Source organism: Podarcis filfolensis (assembly GCF_964270895.1).
Source record: "Podarcis filfolensis genome assembly, chromosome: 7".
NCBI lineage: Eukaryota > Metazoa > Chordata > Lepidosauria > Squamata > Lacertidae > Podarcis > Podarcis filfolensis.
In genome coordinates this window covers 56,556,812-56,569,127 of record NC_139603.1, presented here as the reverse complement: position 1 = coordinate 56,569,127, position 12,316 = coordinate 56,556,812, and positions in this window count along the sequence as shown.

Genomic DNA, 12,316 nt, shown 5'->3' with positions numbered 1-12,316 from the left:
TCGTCCTACACTCAAGTAGGACCCTGGCAGAAAAACATGCCTGACTGGCATGTTCCCTCCCTCCTGGTCGATCGTTCGGGAGCTTCAAAAGCTTTCTTCAGCCCAAACATCACAGCAACAGATGCCAACAGACATTGGCACACTTAGGGATCCGCAGAGTTTGCGCATCATGCATGACAGACCTCAGCAACTCAGCATTTTGGCTAATCTACTTTATTTACATATAAACACACACGGAGCACTGCAACATGGCTCCCTCTCTCTCTAGCATCAGACAACAAAGAGAAAAAGAACAAAGGACAATAGTCCCACTTCACAGAACACAGTAACACAAACATCCTGTCTCCGTTACTTCCTACTCTGTGGAGTCAAAACATATACCGTCATGTGAAAGACAACAATCCCATGACTGCAACCACAGAGCAGGAATTCTAACATGTGGTGGGTGTGGTCCGCCCTGGGTGCCTCCCTGAGGGGGGGTGACATCGCCATGGGCGGTGCCCCCCTGGGACACGCACTGACATCAACGCATTCCCCTGGGATGCGCCCTGCCACTGGCGCACCCCCCTGGGACATGCGCCGATGCTGACGCCCCCCCCCGTGGGCTGCTCCGGGTGCCAGAGCAGCTAGCTCCACCTCTGCCAGCCTCACCTAAATTTGTTGACAGGGATAAATATAGAGCTGAATTTCAACAGTGCTTTCAAGTAATGAAAATGTTTTCTTTCTGAGATTTAGATTTACTCCCTCCTAGCAGGTTCTGGTGAGTATGACCTGCAAACATGTGTGTTCATTTTTAATCAATTCCTGAATTCACCTACTTGCTTCATATTTTACATTCAAACAAATTCATTGTTTGATAAAACTCAGCTGGGGCAAGTGAGAGAAGTTTGGTTGGAGGAAGACATCTGAATCTAAGAAGTTGGGGTGGGGTGTGTGGATCAGCTGTCACTGAACTTGGACTTCAGCAGTGGATATAAACTGATGCCACTCTGAGTGGATTTTTGAGACTCAGTGACAAATCAGGCTGTTCTGACCTATTCTTAAATGATTATGGATACTAAGAAGATTCATATAAATTGCTTGATTATATATATTTTTAACTCAGCATTTAGCTTAAAGCTTCCTTGACATATTGGCAACCTGCAAAACTCCTGTCTTCTGAATAAACAACATATAGGGTGTGACTAAAATGAACATAGTTGTAACATTTGGAACATTCCATTTACAGAATTTGACAAAAGAAATGCTCTTCGAACCTGGGATTAACTGGCATTTCTGCCGGGATTGAAAGCAAAACTGTGGAGCTTATGGGGGGGACAGGGACATTTCTTAGAAACGCCAGTGAGATTGCAATAACGTGCTGAAATGTCGTCTCCTCACCCCCTAGCCCAGGTTCAGGATTCTAACCAGCCAACTGGGTATTGTAGAGTCAGAAAAGGTTCAGAAAAGAGCAACCAAACTGATAAAGTGGGCAGAGCAACTCCCTGTGAGGAAAAGTTGCAGTTTTTTGAGACTTCATCGTTTAGAGGAAAGGTGAGCCAACTCCAGCTGTCATAAACACTTGAACTCATGGACTTCCAATGGTCAAACTATGGAACTTGCTTCCTGAAGAGGCAGTGATGGCCACCAACTTGGGTGAATTTAAAAGATGATGAGATGAATTATTGGAGGACGAGGCTATGAATTGCTACTAGCTACGATGGCTGTGTTCTGTCTCCACAGTCAAAGGCAATATGCCACTGAATATCAGTTTCTGGGACTTGCGAGTAAGGAGAGTGCTGTTAAGCTCATGTCCAGCTCTCGGGCTTCCCACAGGGATCTGGTTGGCCACCGTGAGAACAAGATGCTGGATGAGATGGACCACTGGCCTCACCCAGTAGCCTCTTCTTATGTTCTCAATGCACCTGGAATGTGTTGTTTGATTGAGTCTCTCACTTCAGTGATACCTCCTCTTTCAATGAAAGAGGAAGTAGCTGCACAATCAGATATTTATTTCTGGAGGCCCTGTTATGTGCTGTATGTCACCTGCCTGGTGCTGGGGAGGAGCTGCAGGGCAGCTGGCAGGAAGATGACAACAGGAAAAGGATAGAAAGGCATGAGAGAACAGGGTCGTAGAAGGTGATGTGGAAAGCAAGAGTAAGTTGCGTAAAGACTTGAGGAGGAGAAATGATCTATTAGACTGCACTCCTCTACACACCCAGGAGAAAGCACCACTGAACTTATGTATAGGATTGTGCTTTTCATATTTTAACTCAAAACATTCTCGTTTGCTGCTTTGGGAATTTATGTGGTTCAATAGCAGCATAAGATATGTATATGATAAATAAAATATTTAGTCCAATTTGACCTGAGGGTGTGAATTGTGTATTAGGGATCTTGAAAATAATTTAAAAGCTGCCAGTCTGATGAGCTGATTGTTGCATTAATGAAATGCTCACCTTGCCTGGCAGGCATTACAAAATGCTAACTGAATTATTTACCCACAAACCCGGCACTCATTCAAGAATGCAGAAGTTTTAAAGTATTGCAGAGACCACACAGCTGGTATATCTATAGCTGGGGAAGCACTTTATAATTATAATCATTTGAATGACAGCAAATTGTAAACTCTCTCTAATCTTTTCCAATCAACCTGGATTTGTACTGGTACAGACAAGAGTTTTAGAGAGACGGAGAGACCGAACAAGGAGAATGGAGGAGGAGAGGTAGCTTTACAGATGTGCCCACTAAGCAAAGAGCAGGTATTCTGCTCTGGCCTGTACCAAAACTGTGAGACAAGAGAGCTGTTCATTAGAACAAGGAGAGGGTTTCAAGGCAAGATAGCTGAGACAGCAGACGAGCTGCCCAACCAGATGGCCAGAATGGAGTCCAAAGCCAAGAAGCTGGTCAGAAGAGATGACGCATCAGCAATGTCCAGATAGTAAATGAAAGGTTTAATAATCTGTCGCTGCTGGTCTACCCTCTTCCTGGAGCATCAGTGGGACCCTGCTCTACAGGCGACTCGGACTTATGATTCCACCACTCACTTATGGCTAAGAGGTATAAAGCTTTGTGCTGCCAGATGTGAACTGTCATGTTGTGCGGATGCCTGACTATCATCTTCTGAAGCAACTACTCTATTCCAAGCTTAAAAATGGAAAGCGTAATGCTGGTGGGTCAACAAAAGAGGTTTAAAGACTCTCTTAAGGCAAATCTTAAAACATGTAGTATAAACACTGACATTTTGGAAACACTGGCCTGCGAGCACTCCAGTTGGCGAACAGCCCTTACCAAAGGTGTCATGGGCCTTGAAGACACTCAAACTCAGGACGAAAGGGAGAAACATGCTAAGAGGAAGGCATGCTTGGCAAACCCTCACTATGATCAACTCCCACCCAGAAACCTATGTCCCCACTGTGGAAGGATGTGTGGATCCAGAATTGGCCACCACAGTCACTTACGGACCCACTGTTAAAACCCATGTGTTTATGGAAGACAATCTTACTTGGCTATGAGTGATCGACAAAGAAAGAAGAAAGAAAGAAAGAAAGAAAGAAAGAAAGAAAGAAAGAAAGAAAGAAAGAAAGAAAGAAGACACCTTCTTGTCTGGTCTGCAGAACATTCACTTATTCACCCATTCATTTAACAAATTTGTCTACTGCAGAGTGGCTTGCAAGTTATATAATACAGAATAATTTGAAACATCACAATGATTTCAACCATTTTAATAGCAAAACATTGTTAAAAGCCAGCAAAAAGACACAGCAACAATAGTTCAGCATAGTATAAAACTTTAAAAAATGGAACAGAATGCCAATTCTGCAGCTCATTACATAATTAGCCACTAAGGGCTCTGGAGTCTTTGGGGTCTGTTTACAAACAGGAATTGTGCTTACCTGATCTTATGTGGGATCCAATTGTGTAGTTGAGGAGCCCTGCTGGATCAGAACAAAGGCCCATCTGTTCCAGCATCTTGTTCTCACAGTGTCTGACCAGATAGCCTATTGGAACCCCACAATAACACTCTCCTGCTTGAGACCCCCAGAAAACTGGTATTGGGGTTCCATCCTCCAGGAATTATTGTGCCGAATCTGGAGCTCATATATATGTATGGCTAGTTGTGGTGCCTTGGATTCCACAACTCTGCAGACTCCTGGATAGGAGGTCTTCAGGTTTACTATTCCAGGTTCACCTGACAAGGTGCTGACTCCTCATGACCCACCCAGCTGCTAAGGCCTGTGGTAAGATCCTCCTCTACAGCCCAGATTGTGGTATCAGTGATGCGTGACTGATGACTCAGGGTTGTAATCAGTGTTAGTCCTACTCTGAGTAGATTCATCAAAATTAAAAGACTTTACTAACTTAGGTAAATTAATTTCAATAGTAAGTAAAACTAGTTGGATGCAGCCCTCAGCCTTTTCCTCTGAGCTCATCTCTTCCGAGTTGTGGGATGGAACAAAAGAAGACTCTGAGAAGAAATACTCAAAATGATGTGTGCATATGCTGATAGATTTGCTAAAAGGGGCAAATAGCCCATATTTGCTTTGCCTTCCCATAACTTCTGGCTGTTCAGGCAATTTCCCCCCTTGATCTTAGGCAATGTTTTAAAACGATTAAGTAGCTGAGATGCTTAGGGTAAATTTATTTGCTGTGCTTTTAAGGTTTTGATCACTAGATGGCAGCATCCAGCCAGATTAGAAAACCAAAAGCTAGCATGTTCAATAATCATGGTTTATTTTGAGTAGTAAAAAACTTGAATCCAGAGTCCAAATAATCACCACAGGACATGAAAGAAAATGTGTGACAATGCATGCTCCTGGGGGGATATCTTTGGTGACAGGTCTTGGGAGAATCTGTAGTCTGTGTTGCAATTGTAACAACAACAACAACAATAGCAGCAGCAACAACAATTTATTATTTGTACCCCGCCCTTCTGACCGGGTTGCCCCAACAGCTCTGGGCAGCTTCCAGCATATATAACAGTGTTGAACACGGATGAGTACTTCCTATTTCTCTAAGCAAACAGGAGTTCCAGAGCACCTTCCCCCTCCTACCCCTGGGTAGGGGCTTGTGGTGCCTTTTTAGCAATAATCTATCTATTTATGATATTTATATCCCACCCTCTAATCTGAATATCTCAGAGCAGGTAACAACCATTTCAATAAAATAGTATCAAGAACCATAAAATGAGGGGGGCTCCCCCAGAAAACTCTATTAAAAATCTATCCTCTGATAACCCCCAAATCCTGCTATGTTTTGAGCTTGCAATAAAATGGCAACATTGACGAAGCCAGCTGATGCAGGAGGTTGGATTAGATGGCCCTCATGGTTCCTACCAACTTTCCAAGTCTATGATTCCCCACTTGTTGAATTTGGCCAATGATGGCAGTGTAGAACATTATCTGGCCCACCCATGACTGAGCAGCAGCTGTGTTTGACCCTGAAGCTTCCTCTCTTAAAGATGGAAAAGGATGCCTATGAATTTCAAGTAGCAGGACTTTCAGAAGCTGGGGTGCCACCAGGGAGAAGGTTCACCCAGATTTCACTCTCTAATGTTAGGTCCCATTGGTGGGACACCAAGCAAGGCTTCCGTGGCCAATCATAACTCTTTAAGTAGGGTTATATTGGGAGAGACACTCCTTCATGTATTGAGGTCCCAAGTCATTCAGGGCTTTATAAAGCAACTGTAAATGCTTGAATTTGTACTGCAACCATATTGGCAGCTAGTTCACATCTTCAAGTACTGCATATCAGTAGTGCATACAGGGGGGGAAACCATCTGCACAAATATAAGATGGGGGACACCTGGCTTGCCAGTAGTGCATGTGAAAAGGATCTAGGGGTCTTAGTAGACCACAAGCTGAAGATGTGATGCAGCAGCAGCAAACAACAACAACAACCAAAACCCTATTCCAGGCTGATTCAAAAGAAGCATCATGTCCGGATCAAGGGAAGTAGTAGCGCTGCTCTATTCTACCTTGGTCAGCCCACTCCTGGATTGTTGTGTCCACTTCTCGGCACCGCAGTTTAGGAAGGATATTGACAAGCTCTGATGTGGGTGGAGGAGAGAAACCAAGAAGATAAAAAATCTGGAAACCAAGCCTTATGAGGAATGGTTGAGAGAACTGGGTATATTTAGCTTGGCAAAGAGGAGGCTGAGAGGAAATATGATAGCCATCTTCAAATATCTGAAGGGCTGTCACATGGAGCAAGCTTGTTTTCTCCTTCTCTGGAATGTAGGACTCGACCCAATGGATTCAAGTTCCAAAAAAGGAGACTCCGACTAAACATCAGGAATGACAGGAAGAGCTGTTCAACAGTGGAACAGACTCCCACGAGAGGTGGCACTCTCTCCTTCCTTGGAGGTTCAGAAGCAGTGGTTGGAATCATAGAATTATAGAGTTGGAAGGGACCCAAGGTTCATCTAGTCCAACCCCTGGCAATGCCAGATCTACAACTAAAGAATCCTTAACAGATGGCCACCAAACCACTGTTTGAAAACCTCTAAGGAAGGGGAGTCCACCACCTTCTAAGGTATTATGATCAAGGGAATAGGGTGGGCCCTAAAATATCTCTATCATGTGTCAAAGGTCAGGGTAAAGACATGTATCTTCAGCGTATGATGAAAGTTATACAACGAAGGTGCCAGATTCACCTCTGTGATTAGGGAATTCCAGAGCTTAGGAGCTGTTACAGAGAAAGCCCTCTTCTGAGCCACCACCACCCCGAAGTTCTGAGGCTAGTGGGACTACCAAGAGTGCCCCTTCTATTGATCTTAACACCCAAGAGGAGCTTAGGCACAGTAAGGTAATAGGTATTAGCAGTATTGAGATTAGTGTAATATTGACATTATTTTTAAGCATTAATTTAAAATCTCTCTCTGTTTTAAAGAAAGTGTGGGAATGATCAACACTGTGTACATTATTGGGGTGTGTGTGCTTCTTTAATATAGATTTTCATGCAATGTTTTCTCCCCCAGAAACTTCCAGTTTGTGCCAGATGTGTCTATTGGCTGGCTAATTTAACAGGCTTGTCTAATTGAAATGTAATGGCTTTCTGCTAACTCGCCATACTGATAATGGTTATGAATGAGGGAATCTGTATTTCTTAAGTATGTGCATCATCTGAAATACACACTTCATTTGCAGAAATAACATGTTCATTTATGAAACTGCTTTTAATCATCTCAAATACATCAATATCCTTCCCAAAACTGAGAGATGAGCCTGGATTCTTATGTAGATAAAAATGATACCATCCACACATAAGAACGAGGTTGTTGGGGAAACTTGGGGGGAAACCCAGCAGGTGAACCTAAGGGGGACCCCCACAAAGAGCAACAACAGCCTACTGAAAATGAAGTGTGCTCAGTGGCTACTGAACATTGACTGGCTGTTGCAAGGAGTAGAAAACTGCACAGGAAGCAGAATGGAACAGAGTATCATGGAGAATCTAAGAGCCTGTTCAGTGGTCCATGTGGGATTAGAGTGTAGCACTGCCTGCTCCTGAGGTTTCAAGCAGCTGATATTCAGAAACAAACCGCCTCTGAGAGTGAAGGCAGAGCACAGCCATCATGGCTAGCAGTAGTTGGTAGTCTTCTCTTCGAATTCGTCCAGTTCTCTTTTAAAGCCATCCAAGTCGGTGGCCATCACGAGCTTTGGTGGTAGCAAATTCCATAGTTTAACTACAGGGATATACCACAGTGCAACAGTTAGTTGCAGGTCCCACTTCTTCCTCTTCTATTTAGGACCAGGAGAAGTTTATACAGGTAGAAACTTTACACAAGGATGCTGCATGTAACCAGGACTAGAAAAAATATTCCAAATTTCCTTACGCCAGCATGAAATTCTTAGGAGCCAGGGCCAGACCTTTAGACTTCTTCCATTCTCAGTGTACTTACATTTTATTGACGGATTGATCGAATTTATACACCACTTTTTCCTCCAAGTAGCTCAAGGTGGCATCCATGATTCTCCCCTTTCTTATTTAGCCCCTACCACAGCAAGCCTGTGAAGTAGGTTAGGTTGAGAGGCAGTGAATGGCCCAAGGCTTTGAGTGAGCTTTGAGTGGAGATTTGAATCCTGGTCTCTCAGGTCCTAGTCCAACACTCTAATCACTATACAACACTGTTTCTGCATGTTCAAAGGCTAAAACAAAAAACTCCAAAATGCTGTTGTTGTGTTATAGACTCTTATCACAGACTGGTGCTAGATTTTTCTAAGCATAACACAAATTCTATAATTGAAGAGCAATCTTGATTTTAATTCTAAAACTTTCCTTTGTTTAAATCCCCTGGTGGCTGTCGTGAAACCAACTATTGGCCCAGGTAACCCACATACATGTCATTTCAGCCTTTTCTGTTAAATTCATATTTATAACCCATTTCCCCCATCCCCAGGAGGCCCAAAGCTACTGACAAAAATAAACAAAAACAGCCAAATACAATAATATCAAAATGACATTTGGTATAAGCACAGCAAGCAGATCTCTAACAATAAATAAAGGCACTTCAAAAACATGCCACCAAATTCGTATTTAGCATATCAAAACATTTCAGTTGCAATTACACTTATAAATATAACACGTTGGTAACAAGGGATCAGCATTTCTACTAACAAAATATAGGCCCTAAATAATCTAATGATATATCATAAATGATAAAAACAGGAAACTCAAAGAAGCAATAGATATATACATCAATAAAAATGCATTAAGATCAACCGGGTCCTTCAGGACTGAAGTGAGAATATGTAAAAATACCCTTAAATGAATCCAGTTTACATAAAGAGCAGCATACAATATATTCTCAGAACTGCTCTGGAGTAACTTTTCATTCTTGTATAACCCGTTTCCACCTAACATGGAAACTGCCACCCCAAACATTTATTTATAACCAGTGGAAATCAGGGTTCCAATATATGCTTTATAACTCTTTCATCAATGGGAGGGTGATACATAGATGGAAAATAAGCCCCAAACTGTACCCATGAACTCACGTAACAAAAGATTTGACTATTTTGTTCATGAAGGATATACAACTGTGAGTTGTATATCCTTCATGAAGTGCTCATGTTGCTTCATTTGATAACATGAAAAGTATTGGGGTTCAAATGTGATATATATATATATATATAATCGTATTCTATTTTATGGTAAGCTGTCCTTGTAATTTCATTTTGTTTTTTGAAAGGCAGAATGTATATGTATAAATCAATCAATAGTGTGGCCTGCAAGTTTTCCTCTCCAGTCCCTAAACTGAGAACCAATGGGATGTAGTGGTTAGAGTTTCTAGGAAGAACCAGGTTCAAAACTGCCATAAAGCTCACTGGGTGACTCTGGGACCATTGCCCATCTCTCAACCTAACTTTCCCTGCAGAATTGTTGTGGTGAGGATCAAAATGGAGAACATCATTACGCACAAGTTCAGAAGCACTCTCTCTTTTTACTACTGTTCTATTATATATATATATATATATATATATATATATATATATCTAATACAGGACATGGGTGGGGATCCTCCAGCTTGCAGGCCTAATCAGGCTAGCATGGGTCAAAATTTGGCCCTTGAATTCAATTCCACAAACCCACACCCACCTGCCCCACAACTGACATCAGGTGCAGGGCAGGTGAGTATGACATCAAGTGTAACCACATTTGGAATAATGTGCACAGTTCTGGTTACCTGGCCTCAGAAAGGATAGAGTTGAAAAAGGTTCAGAAAAGGGCAGCAAAAATGACCAAAACAATGGATCCAAGAAAGGTTGCAGTGTTTGGGAATTTTTAGTATAGAAAAAAGGTGAATGAGAAGTGTCATGATAGAAGTGTGCCAAATTATGCATGGAAAGGGTGGGTAGAGAAAAGGTTTTCTGCCTCTCTCATGGCTCTAGAAATCATGGACATCCAAGAAAGGTGAATGTTGGAAGGTTCTGGGCAGATAAAAGAAAGCACTTCTTCACTCAGTGCCTAGTTAAACTAGGGAACTAGCTTCCACAGGAGGCAATGATGGCCACCCACTTAGATGGCTTTAAAAGAGGATTGGGCAAATTCCTAGAGGATAAGGCTGTCAGCAACTACCAGTCATGATGGCCATCTTCTACCTCCACCATCAGAAGCATTATGCCTCTGAATACCAGTTGCTGGGAGTTGCTCAGGTCCATAGCTGTCAACTTTTCCCTTTTCTTGCGAGGAATCCTATTCGGAATAAGGGAATTTCCCTTTAAAAAAGGGAAACGTTGACAGCTATGCTCAGGTCCTGCCTGTGGGTTGGCACCTGCATCTCGTTGGCCACTGTGAGAACAGGATGCTGGACTAAATGGGACATTGGCCTGATCTGGCAGGCTCATTTTGTGTTCTTAGATGTGGGGAAGGCAGAGACTCAACTGCTAATGAAGCCTTACAGTGTGCTTTTGATTGTTCCCCCATGCTGACTTCAAGCCCACTGGGAACTCCAATGAGGAATTCTGTAGAGCACCTGAGCCCTGCAGAAAACAGAGTTTAACGTCAGCACCAACCAGTTAATCACTAGTAACTTCAAGCCCTGCTTGGATTGTCTTGGATCCTGCTTTGTAATATGGCTTGAACTCAAAGGAAAAATGAGTAATGATAATCACATCAGGTGACTGACATGTAGACAGTGGCTGGAAAAGTTTCCCCACTCTGGATATAGGGCTTAGCTTGCTACCATCATTGCTTTGCTCCAATGAAGCTCTGCATATTCTAGGAGGCTTGCACTTCCTGCTCTTGCAGATCATAGGATGTGAAATCCTTGCATTGGGACAGCTACTTGCAAATATCCATGAGAACAAGAGAAATATCTCTCTGTCCTCATAACATTAGCATTGCCACCATCTAAGACAATCTACTAGAAAATCTACTGGAAAAGGGTGCATATGTGTGTTTTCTATTCAACTTATCTCTGCTCCTTCTATTAGATAATGGTCTGCAAAACCTGGGAACTATCTCCTTGAAATTACAATTGAATGCTCTGTCTTTTTAATTTTAGTTAACAGTAACCAACTCCTCTCATTTAATTCACTCTGTGTTCCCCATATACAATCCTCCTTGGTAAGCATGTATAGGATTTCAGCCATCATCTCAAGTCACAAGTCACTTGTGATTCACTTTGATCATACTTATGTTTCATTTACACAATTTGGCATGGGCTTCTTTTCCCTTGACATTTAAGTACATGCATCTTGAGAAATGTTCTAAAGTGGAACACTCATACTAAAAAGCAGATTTTGTGTGGGGATGTGAGAAGGAAGAAAGAAGGAGAGGATTACATTATATGGTATACAATGGTCTTGTAATCACCACCGAATCTTAAGGCACCCCAATCTACAAACTTAATATGCTGGAAATATTTGGACTTAAGAAGGCTGGTCCTATGTCATCGCTCAGTGGCAGAGTACATGCTTTCATGCAGAAGGTTTCAGGTTCAGTCCATAGCATCTCCAGGTAGGGCTGGATAGATTCCTACCTGAAACTCTGGAGATCTGCTGCTGGTCAGAACAGACAATACTGACCTAGATTGGTCTGATTTGATATAAGGCAGCTTCCTGTGTTTCTACATCAATTGAAAACAAAGTTCTATTGTATTCAGCAAGTATTTATTAAGTGTGCTTAGGATTGCAGCTATCATCCCATTCAGTCATGTCCTTTTTATTATTTGAGTTGTCCACTGTTCAGAACGAGTACGCAGATATATGATATTATGCTCTTTGGTATGTAAATTTGTTATTGAAAATGCAACCAAACTTTTTCTCCAAAGTCAGCTGGTACAGAGATTAGGCTACTTCAAAGGTTTGAAGGCAGTATTATAAAAGTATCTCAGAAGTTGCAATGCACAAGCTGATGAGTCCATGATGGTCAAATTGGCCTTGCAGTTTTTTGAAGTATTGGTTTGGACAGAGAACAAGGCAGGGCCAGGAAATCATGAGTTGTAGAGTGGCTCTTCCCTCCTAGTTTGTCTTTGGAACCTGTCGTATGTACCTGATCCCAGTTGATCCAGCTCTCGTCGAGATTAAAATTACAGGCAAAACCACAGCATTTGTTCAATAAATGATGGATTAGTGAACCTATGAAAAGTGCTAATGCTCCAATCCTAAATTAATTATGTGGGCATAATTCCCATTGATTTACATAGGGTGTCCAAGTCAACTGCTTAGAAGCAGCTTGGTGAACAAGACTAGCAGGATAATGCCTTTCATTCCTATTTGTCTGTTTCTCCTTTGCTCCTGCTTCCTTCATGTTGACCACCTTGGCCCAGTAAAAGGTACAAGGCACAACCCATAAATATTCAGCACATTAATCCTCCTAACGCCAATGGAACTTG